The 12,176-nt window shown below is 41.5% G+C and overlaps 1 long non-coding RNA gene across 1 annotated transcript; it reads right to left on the bottom strand.

The window, feature by feature from the left end:
- Positions 1-2,484: 2,484 nt before the first annotated feature.
- On the bottom strand, positions 2,485-3,184 carry LOC26534666. The gene is made up of 2 exons (XR_001453867.3): positions 2,864-3,184; positions 2,485-2,785 (listed from the first exon to the last, which is right to left on the bottom strand). It is a non-coding gene; the product is annotated as an uncharacterized LOC26534666 (long non-coding RNA).
- Positions 3,185-12,176: the final 8,992 nt, after the last annotated feature.

The raw sequence follows: 12,176 nt of genomic DNA, 5'->3' as shown, positions 1-12,176 counted from the left end.
ATCGACAGGTCGAGATTGGATTGGGTTAGGGATTGGGTTGGTTTGGGGTTATTCATGGATGAGGATATGGGATAGGTTTAGGGATCGGAGCAAGTGGATCCGGAGCTGCTGGCCCAGAAAATGGAACTGGACTTGCCACAGTTGATTGGTTAGCACTAAGCGGGAAATTCGCTTGCCATAAATGTCGGTTAGACACCAGCAGCCTTATGCCACATTCATTTTCTTTTCTTTTCTTTTTTTTCCCCCCCTCTTTTTTACTGCCCCAGTTTTTCCTGCACCACAAAAATTTACATGCGCTCAAATTTTTAGTCGCCACCTTTTTTTTTGTTCTTTTGCCAGCCGCTGGTGATTGCCTATATATATAAATATATATATATATATATTTATAAATAAGTATATATGTGCATAATACATTTAAGGCACCAAATGTGTGTGCATATATGTGTGCAGTGTTAACTTGGCTAGCCAAAAATGTTGAGAGTCGGCTAAAGTTTGTGCAGCATCCCTGGCAGCTTCGTCTGCTGATGGCCAACACGCCCCTTGTTCCCGTTTTTCCGTTTTTCCAGCCCTCTGCTTGCATATGTGCCGGTTAAGTGGTTTTTGTGGCTGAAAAGCAGAAAACTCATTAAAGTTTATTTCAAACACCAACAGCAGCAACAACAACAGCAGCACAAAATGTGGAAGGGGCGAGGGGTTTTTAGCAAAGTTCGGTCAAAAATTAAGACATATGCTCGGCCCGAAACCGAAACTGAAACAGAAACTGAAACAGAACAGCGACGAACTTCACAGTCTTTGTCCATATCTATCCAACTATATATATATATATCTATACAGTTATGCATGTCTCCGACTTGACACTTGAAGTTCCCAGCCCCCCCGCTCTCTCTCTCTCTCTCTCTATGCATATGCAAATATGTATGTTTGTGTGTTGCAGGGAAAATATGGAAAATGAACAGAGAAGAGGCTTCAAGGTTCGAGGCTTGGGCCACTTTTGCTGCGGTTTTCTGGCCCCAAAAACTTTGCCCAGTGCAGCGATGTGGAGCTCTATATCACCAGGGGGAGATCGGCGCCTCCAAAGAACAACAAAACTCCCATGGAGTGACCCACGAGGGTCAATTTACTCAATTCCAAAACAACAAATTCCCACATATGCCAAATGCCAATCATAGTCCATAGTATTTATGCATTTTCTAATATATTTCCGCTTATTTATTAAATATTTTTGCCTCTGTTGAAACGAAATTTTGTAGTGCACAGGGACACAAGTGCAAGGAGCGCAGGACCTGCGTTAAATATGACATTATATTCTCTGTGTCGCAGCATGTGTTTGGTTAGTTGGTCATTTGGTCATTTGGTCATTTGGCCATTTGGTCTTTTGGTCGGTGGGCTGGCTGGACTGGAGGGCTTTGGTAATGCTGATACTGCTGCTGCCGCACTTGGCACAAATTAAACAATCTGTTGACAACTATTGGCCACAAAATCTTTGTTAATTGCCTTTTTGTCTGGCCTCAAGGCGGGCGTGTAGTGTAACTAATGGACCACCCACCGTTTGCTAATTGCTTTGAACCCGCCACGCCCCTTTCGTGTGCTTCCGCCTTCTGTTTTCTGTTTTTGGTAGCAATGCAATGCAATGCAATTAATATAATCGGCTGCTGTTTAAATTGCAATCTGCTGAATTTAAGTACACTTCAACCGCACACCAGCAATTGCACACACATCAAGTGTCCCAGCGATTTAAGGTATCGAAATTAAATTGCAATCAAAGATAACCTGATAATATATTATGATATTAGGCAAACAAATTTCCCATTCCAATTGAAAACATAATAAAAAAAATTGAAATACCTGATAAATAGTGCTATATGGCTAACTAAAAACTGGTTGTAAAAAGGATTAAAACCTTACAATTGAATAGATGGCAGACTGTCTTATCGGAGATCAAAGGTCAGTGGAGCTGCGAGACACAAGTCGCAGTCACAGTGGGGACACTGCAATGAAAACGTTGAGGAAAGAAACAATCTAATTTAAAGTTTACAAGTTGCGAGCCAAACAACAAATGTACACAGCCCAGAAAGTGAAAGAGACGACGCGATGCGAAGAAATGCGGCAGGGCGAGAGAGAGAGAGAGAGAGAGAGAGAAGGAGAGAAGAGAGAAAGGGATATGGCGAGGCGGAAACGACTTGCAACATGCAATTTGTTATCTCAAGTATGCAAAATTATGAAAGTTTATTTAAAAGTTATGCCACGGCCCGCTCTTTTGGCTGCCAGGAAAGCCAGCCAACCGAGTAGGATAATAATTGTGCCGCCTCTGAAGCGGCAGACGCAGATACTTTTCCCACACAGATACTTTTCCCACACTGATAGTTTTCCCACACAGATACTTTTCCCCACACAGATACTTTTCCCCACACAGACACTTTTCCCGCACACACAAACACAGCTACACACACACATATATAAAACGAGAGCCCTTCTCACACATTATTCAAGTTAGCGGCGACAATTTATTAGTTTTACAATACAACTTGGCAAATTGGTGTATAAATCTTGGTGCCCCGTGAGCCCACTCCTTTCTACACTCCTCTAAAAATGCTCCTCTGATCTTGGCTACCTCCAGAAAGCTTTCAGCAAGGCGACACCGTCGGCTTTGGTCCTTCACGTCGGATCGCGGAATATGTGTTATCTGCCTTGTTTTCTGCCTTTGTTATCAATGGTAGATAATTCATTGTATAATTGTTAACAATATGCGGTCACCACTTCCAGACCTTGTGGTTATGGGAACAGACTCCACAGTAGAAGAATCGTGGTAAAATTAAAATAAAATCGTGTCACCAAAATGAGGATCACAAATTATTGAGCTTACTTTATTTGCTGAACTATATCAACTTTACTTTATCAGCTCAGAAATCTGCACTCTGCACTTTTACTCCATCCTTGTTTTGTTCATCGGTTTCGATGATTTTGGGTTTCGGTGTAGTTCTGCGAGGAGCACTTTTAACATGTCCCTCCCATATCCTGGCTTGGTTTCCCAATGCAATGAATGATACTTGACCAGGCGAATTGTGAAGCTCTATGGATCTTGTGTCTTGACTCGCCGCCATCCGTCCCAAGAAAATTACAAAGAAAACCAGACTCAATGAGTGCATATTGAGAGATGAATGTAGAGAGACTACGACTGTTTACTCAATACATTCTCCACACAAGCTTTTCAACAATATACCACGGAAAAGATGATTACGAAAAATAATGTGTATGGTTTGTTTTTGAATATATAATATAATATATATTATGGTTCTATGGCATAGAGTTTCTTTTCTGTTCATTGTGCTATCAGTATTTTCCGATCTCGTACTGCTGAACACTCGGAAAAACTGGTACTTCATTTATTACCAAGATGTGATCTGATACAATTCATTTCAAACCTATATGGTATTTTTAGTTTCTAACAAATCCTACTCGGTGTTCATTTCAAGCACCTCTATAAGCATATGATTGTTATTTGTTCTTTTCGAGGAACCCTAATATGAAGACGAACATCAGACGGCGGCGGCAGCTGGCGCTTTATGATTTAATAACGTTGCATGGGTGTGCGACCCCCCTTTCGCAGCCCCCGCAGCCCCTGGAGCCACCCATGCACATTACCAACAACAACGTGCTCGTTTGCTCAGCGCTGAATTGGTTGCACTGCGAGAAATCAAGAGCATGTATCAGAGAATATGTTAATAGTTTTAATTTGAGAAGCATAAATTCAATTACTATTTAAATGTGGAAATAATAAAAGGTGCAAATAGAAGAAACTTTTAGAAACATAATTACTTTATCTATGCTGCTCGAAATTTCAGTTATAGATAGCCTTTAGTCTTTAATTTTTTTTTTCAATTTTATTTTTATTATTTTATAATTATTTTAAACAATTTCTATCGATATGCAAAAAAGAAGGCTTATGTTAGCTGAGTAATGGGTATCTGACAGTGGAGCAACGCGACCCTTTTTTTAATGGTTGAAAACATTCCTAAGATACATATATAGACTCATTTTTTCCAGTGCTTTTTTTGAGCTGGTTTTTGGTCTGGGCGTTGTTTTCGTCTTGGGCCTCGTCGAGCGCTCACATTATCTGGCTCTGGTGCATGTCATCGCTGGGAAAAGTTGTCTCCGTTCGCCCTTCCTTGTTGCCCCGCCGCTTTTCCCGCCGCTTTCCCCGCCGCTTTCCCCGCCGCTTTCCCCGCCGCTTTACCCTCGCTTTTCCGCACAGTGTCATCTCCCGTTGTCCCTGTCGTCATCGTCGGGCCATATTAAATTGTGTTAAAACACTTGCGCCATGCATGTCACACGGCACCTGCCCCCCGTCCTTGGGAAATTCGCCACCCACCGCCCACCGCCCCCTGCTACCCTCTTTTGTGCAATGGCGCGTGTTTTGCCATGTAACTCGTTTTGTCGCCCAGCTCCTTTTGCTCCCTTGCTTCTTTTCTCAGCGTTTCTTTTTATTTTTTCCCCTTTTTTTTTTGGGTGAGGTAGCTTTTTTATGCCCGCTTCATTTCCGGCAAATTAAAACGCATACGGCGCCACACGAGTAACATTCTGCTGGATCGCTGAGAAGCGATAAAAAAATTGTACAAAATATATATTAAGTAAAATGAAATGAACACTAATTTTGCAGTCGTGACACTCGAAGCTCTAATTTTTTTTTTGTTTGCAGTATTGCCTCTGGAGTCACATAATTTCTGGTTCAGTTTTGCCCACTATCCAATTTTATTTGTTTGCCAGGGGATTTGCAGTCAGCACTATTCACTCTGCACTATACTCTATATATATGTACATGTTGTTGTATGTTGTTTATTTTTACGCTCTTTATTTATATTTTGTTGTAATATTTCGCCATTTTCTGTTTGCACCTCGCCTCATAATTAAAAGCTGCACTACGAATTTTTCAATAACAGCCATAAATCAGGCATATGGAAGCCAAGGGAGTTGGCCATAAATAACTTTACAGCCACACACACACAAACACACACATGTGTGTTTCGACAAAGCGAAACGGCCCAAACGGTGGGCGGATCTGGAGCAGGGCCGAGCAGGGCGGGGCAGTGCAGGACACAAGTTGGGGGCGTGGCCGAGCAGAATCCACATCGATGGCCCAGTCAAGCATGAAAAGCCCCCACTTGGCTCCTTATTAGTCATGCCTCAGATCGCCCGACGACACTCGCGGTAAATGCAATCGAAAGTCGAGGAAAGCGAATTAAAGCGGCAAGCAGGAGGAAAGCAGGCGAAAATGATGGGATTAAAGTTGGCATTAAAAGCATTTAAATAGCCCATCGAATGCTTGAGTCAGTTAAAACTTATTTTACGTATTTATACTTAAGCAATAAGTACGATAGTTAAAAATTATTATACTGCTGAGTTATAGATTGATGTACTGTTTGATCATTATTAAAGTATAGGTAAGATAGCTGAAAGTACTACGTTACATTAAAAGGAAATAATGAATAATACTAAATACTAAATAATACTAGAAAAATACTAAACACAAAATAATACAAATACTAAATAATACTTAATACTAAATAATACTAAATTCTTAATACTAAATAATACTAAATAATACCAAAATATTAGTGCCCTCCTCTGCGCTTCTCAAAAGTCCTACATAAGCAAACCACTTTTTCGATGTTTTTCAACAAAAAAATACTAAATGTGAGTGGTGCAGTGATTTAATGTGGCAGCAGAGGATATCAATAATGTGATTTCGGCCTACTGGAGGAAGTGCCTGAGCTAGCTATTTTCCAGGAGCTACAACCAGCTAATATCTCTGACGTGGAAGAGAGGAGAGAGCTTGAGGAAAGGGGTGAGTACCTGGGGCGGAAATAAAGAGAGGGACGCTTAATTTTCTGACTTTTGGCTGCTTGCTTTTTGTTTATTATTTTAAAAAAGAAAAATTATACATTTATAAAGTTAAATATGGAAAGCAAATATTAAAAAGTTTTAACAAAGCAAATAATATAATATATAAAAAAGGAATGTCTATCTCATGTTGGTTAAATTTCTGTAAAAAGAATGCATAAATCTACAGATTTATTATGTTATAAAAACGCCACTCTTGCAGTTCTCTGCTACGTACTGCTTTTCATACCTGTAATGTAACCTTTAACATGCACCCTTTATAAGTTATCGACTTACTTCGCTCTAGGCCAAATCGCATTGTTGCCATCATTCCCATTTCTCGCAACCTGTGCTGCTTTTAATTATGGGTTCCTAACCCACAAACAAACATACACATCATATTTATGTATGATATGTGCTTATGGACTTAGAGCGGTTCGTAAGTATAGATTGCGGTTGCCGTACTGGACTGGTCCCCACCTATCCTTTTATTCTATAGGTTGCATATGTATAAGAGGAAATTAAAAATATATGCTGCATTTGGGCAGCTCTCTTTCGTTTGGCTGTGTGTGTGTGTGTGTGTGTGTGTGGAACAGGATGTGTTGCCTACTTTTTGGCATTCGCCAGGCTCTTTTTGTCTGCTCACTTGTTGGTTGGGTTTTGTTTGCTTGTTTGCTTTGTTTTCCACATGGGCCACATTATTATGATGTCTCTTCTCTTTTCGCCTGAATGAAGTGCATCGCACATAGGGGAGTCGAGTGTGTGTGGGTGTGTCTGTGTGTATGTGTGTGTGCAAGTCCTAGAGATGCCAAACTATTGTAACTCATCAGGGATGGCGTATTGTTAAACTAAACCCAAAGTGGCACAGAAATATCTATTTTGAGGCTATTTAAAGTAAATATTTATTTATTTATTAATATAGAGCTAAGTTACAAAGTGAATTTATAACTTAACTTAAAGCTATAGCACATTTAAAGTAAATAGCATTGTTTCTTGTAGAGAAAATGAACACAAACATGAATTAAATTATTTAAGACATTGCTTAACTATTAATTGTCGTTCATTACTCCAACCAATATCAAAGTACAAACTTTGACCCTATTGCACATCGTGTCACACTGCCATCACCAAGGACACACACACACACACACACACACACACACACACACACGTTTCGTAGGTCGACTGGCAGCGTCAGCTTCGCGATTTTTCATCAAAGTCACGGCGGGCAAAAGTTGGCGAGATGCTGCCCCATTGTTGCTTCTGACACTGACACCGGAAATGAACACATTTTCCGGTGCCATACGTGAGCGCCTCACCCCGTGCATGTGTGTGTGTGTGTGCGTATGTGTGTGTGTGTGCAAGTCTGTTTGCACTGGGAGCTGGGAGATGGAAAGTCGCTTAATGTATTGTTTTTCAGCGCTGACTCTTGACTTTCAGCTTTTGACTCACGGATTTTAGCGTTCTGATTTCAGAATTCGGTTCCCAGGAGGACAACGAAAATACTCGCAGACCACGAAATGATCTCCCGCTTATTAGTGACAAAGGCAAAGTCGAGCATCGGGAGAATCGGGAGCATCGGATACCAACTTCCGCCCAGCGAATTTAATTACTCCAGAGAAGGTGTTGATGAAATTGCATTGCTTGCAGTGCCACCTTCAGGTGCACAGCGAACTAAAATCGTGACATCTTTAAAACCATTGGATCGTTTATTAAATGTATCATACCTGTAAATATTTATAAACATTGAAGTACCATTTAAAATCTACATTCTTGAATAAAAAATAGCATGACTTTTATGTGGCAAAAATGTTTAGTTCTTAATGAGAAGTTCTAAGTCAGGAGAATGCGAATATTAAGTTGTTGTTATAAAATCACATCAAGTCAGTCAAGTTCTTCCTAGTCTGCAGTTAACAATTTTGATATGGCTGCCATGGTTCCAACTTTCTCTCTAAACCAGCAGCTTGTTCTACTTTCTCCAACCGTTTTCCTGTGTCGGATGGCTTCTTAATTAGCTGTTAAAACGTTTCGGCAGCTGCCGAAACAATTACACGCTTTATTTCCATGAACGGCACGTTTTACCTTGGTTGCAACGCCACTGAGCGCCTGACCCCTGACCTCACTTCGCCACTCTAAACCCACCTCCCAACCACCCATCTGGGTTGACCTACCCACATCCAGACCCACACCCACTGGAAACTCCTGTTGCTGCAGCTGGGAATCTAATCCCGGGGACTCAAATCGTTTTACGCTGTCGCCGCATGTGGGCATTAAGTTAAATGCCGGCGTAGACGACAGGAACAATGATGATGGGTTCTGCCCATGATAATGATGATAATAAGGGGGATGCGGATACGTGATTATGACGATAAGGTTCCGGATTCCGCATTCCACATTCCGCACTCCCCATGCCGGTGGAGCCCATCGAGTGAGTGAGTGAGTGCGGCGCAATCTGCTGATTTATATTATTGTCACGTTTATGGCCAGATTGGGATTGAAATTGAGACGACGGGCTTGGCTTAAAAGTGGGTGTTGCAGCTTACGGTGCAATGCACTTTTTACAAGCAATTAAAGATTGTCGGAATAGATACATATATACATAATACATAGTTAGATATATAGATCGGCGAATGTCTAGAGACAGCTGTAAATGAATAATGAACGCCAATTCAGCGAAAAATATATTCAATTCAATTTCGATGCGTCACTCCGGATTCGTCGCTCATTAATTTATGACAGTCATTTTTAACGCTTTGCTGCCCACGATGCCCTGCAAGTGACAGTTGATGCTGACGGCGTGCCACGCCCACCACCCCCTCAAAACGCTCTAACGCCCCCTAAGACCCCGCACCCCTACCCGCCGCTGCCACCCATTTAGCATGCGTCAAATATTCAAGCGCCATTTTTCAATTGAATTGAATGAATTTCTGAATTGAGTGCACGACTGCGACTAGTTGGCTTTGTTAGCGTTATCCTGACAGGATCGGGTGATTCTTCCATTACATGGATGTTGGAACATAACTACTCGCTGTCTGCGTTAAGCATAAACTGTCTAAAAGTATGCAAGAAACTCGTTAAACGTAAAGAAAATCGTTAATTGCAGTTAATCCTTCTCACATTAAGATTATAATGCTGCATACTTTTAGGCGCAAGTAAGATCCATCGAACATTTCAATTTCAATCCTTATAGGGTATTTCCCAATTCGCTCACCTGCAGATCCGCAATTTTTGCGAATTGTTCTATTCCGAATGATTTGTGTTTGAGGCCCCTTTGTTGACGAACGTCGAGGACAGAGCGGCTCCACGGCAAACGGGCCATTTGGCCGGACTCCAAAGTGGCCATATTTCACGCTCCTCTGATGGGCCTTGTCAACGTGGACACCCCATGCTCCTCCATCTGCTCCCTCTGCTCCTCTTCTAACTGGAAATCCTCCTCGTTGGTAGGGCAGGACATTACACTTTAATTAACTACACAGCCAGTGCAATTGGATTTCTCCATTTCAACTGCCACGCCCACTTTTCTGGCCCGTTTTTTGAGCTAATAAAACATTCAAAATATTTTTGTCGGCTCGTTTCTTGGACCGGGAAAGTGTGTAATTTTGCACATTTCATATGAAAAGTTGTCGAGCTCACGCAAAAAACTTTTGCCAACACACAAGGATGCAATGCAGCGGCGCACAGTGGAACTGTGTGTAAAATAATAGCAAATAAATGAGATATTTATGTACTATTTCATTAAATATATACTCCATTAAAAGGCGCTAAAAAGCATGAAATATAATTGTTAAATATACTGCACTGTTTATTTGCAAGGAATAGCTCGGGAATACATTTATTTGTACATTTCTGAATGAGTTTCTTAACGAATTTCGATATAAAAATAAAGGCTTTCACTAATGAACCACTGCCTTTATAAGATGATAATAAAATATTTTAAGGTATACTTTTTGCACTTGAAATATAATCGAAGAATGTATCGAACATTTTCGAACCTTGATTTAAAAATTTATTTTTATTGCAGACTTTTGCAAGTCGAAATCGTCACACGGTGCACAAGAAAAGTTTCTTTCGGCAAAGATTAACAAAACCCAGAACGCAGAGCCCAAAACCAAAACCAAAAAAGGGTTTTGGGATTGGGATTTTTTCGGATTATGGAACGCAAGAGGGTTAGTACAGAAGAACGAAGAACTTCGACTTTTTCTTACTGACCACTCTATAGACATCATGCTAATTACTGAAACTCATATGCGCCCTGGACTAAAAGTATACACTCCAGGCTATGAACAATATTATGCCAATCATCCAAGTAACAACGCCAAAGACGGTTCTGCAATCTTCATCAAAGCCAATATTCGCCACAGTCAAAATAAATCAACAATGCGCACTGATGTACAAGTCGCCAGTCTCGATGTACCAACGAGTGGTGGTATTATCAAAATAGCTTCTCTGTATCTTCCTCCAAATAAGCCTTGGACTAAAAACGACTTTGATCAGCTACTTATCACATTGGGCCCCAAGTGTATAGCAGGAGGGGATTACAATGCAAAGCATCAATGGTGGGGCAACCTAAGGGCATGCAGCCGAGGTAAACGACTACAAGAGGCCATCGTATCTAGTTCTAGCGAAGTTCTAGCTACAGGTGAACCTACCTTTTACTCATCTAACACTAGACTGACGCCAACAGCTTTGGATTTTTTTGTCGTAAATGGGGTGCCAATAAATAAACTTTCAATTGAAACAAAATACGACCTATCTTCGGATCACCTACCCTTAGTTGCAACATTAAGCCACACTCCCCAATATAAATCCAGAAAGAAATCCTTACTAGCTCCCGGCTCCTCTGTCGAAACATTTAGGAATGTCCTAGACAGAAGCATTAACCTAAACATCGACATAAATTATCCAGAAGACATCGAAGATGCTATAGTGACGTTCATGGACACAATTAACGTGGCTGCGGCACTTGCTACACCAGGAAGCAGAAATTCTCCTACTCAGAGTAGACGCAGTATACTTCCACAAAACGCTTCAGTTCTCATACAGCTCAAACGAAGAGCTAGACGAGAATTTTCCAGAACAGGAGACGCACGCGCCCACAACATTTACAAAAGGTTATCAAATCGTCTTAACAAAGTCCTGGTGAAAAACAAACAAGACCACTTTGACCAAATGCTGGAAAATGCAAGTCCTGACGCATCGACTAACTACTCGCTGTGGAAACTCACGAATAACCTTAAAAGACAAGTTATTCCAAAGGCTCCCATCAGAAATCCGGCTGGTGGTTGGTGCGGCTCCAGTCAGGAGAAGGCCGATATCTTTGCAAGCAGTTTAGAGGATAGATTTAAGCCATTGAATCTTACTCCGGCAGAACACCGAAACAGGGTGCAAACACTCTTGGACCAACCTTTTCAAATGGCTCTCCCCACAAATCCTGTTACTTTGGAAGAGGTAGTAACGCAGATTAAAATGCTCAAACCTAAAAAATCGCCTGGTGAGGACCTCCTAGACAACAGGACGCTTAAACTCCTTCCCATCAAAGCGGTTCTTTTCGTAGTCCTATTGTTTAATAGCGCCCTAAGGCTGGGACACTTTCCAAACAAATGGAAATCGGCAATCATAACGATGATTCCGAAGCCTGGAAAGCAACCCACTGAAGTAGACGCATATAGGCCCATTAGTCTTCTACCCGCGCTAGGGAAAATGTTGGAAAGGGTAATACTAGAGCGCATCCTCAAACTTCCAAGCGTGAGCCAAGCTATTCCAAAGTGGCAGTTCGGTTTCCGAAAAAGTCATGGCACTCCAGAACAGCTGCACCGAGTGACAAACTTTGCTTTGGAGGCAATGGAGGACAAGATGTATACAACCGCTGTATTCATGGATATACAACAAGCCTTTGATAGAGTATGGCATGATGGTCTTCTAAGTAAACTTAAGACCCTTTTGACGCCACAGCTATTTCTTATTATCAAAAGCTTTCTATCGAACAGACAGTTCAGTGTGGTTGTCGATGGCGACAAATCGTCTACGCGTACAATCTCAGCAGGTGTACCCCAAGGCAGTGTTTTAGGTCCGACTCTTTATTCGCTGTATACCTCCGATATGCCGGATTCCTGGTGCTGTACAGAAGTTGAAGACGAAAACATTCTCATTGCAACCTATGCGGATGACACCGCGGTAATGGTCAGAAGTACAAGCATGAGTGATGCAACCAGGGGCTTACAGGAATACGTGACGGCCTTCGAGGGGTGGGCAACGAAATGGAATATCGGCATTAATTGCAGCAAATGTGCTTGCGTTAC

This window comes from Drosophila yakuba, chromosome X (assembly GCF_016746365.2).
Source record: "Drosophila yakuba strain Tai18E2 chromosome X, Prin_Dyak_Tai18E2_2.1, whole genome shotgun sequence".
Lineage (NCBI taxonomy): Eukaryota > Metazoa > Arthropoda > Insecta > Diptera > Drosophilidae > Drosophila > Drosophila yakuba.
The sequence above is the reverse complement of the archived record's forward strand: the minus strand, read 5'-3'. Positions and strand labels throughout refer to the sequence as shown.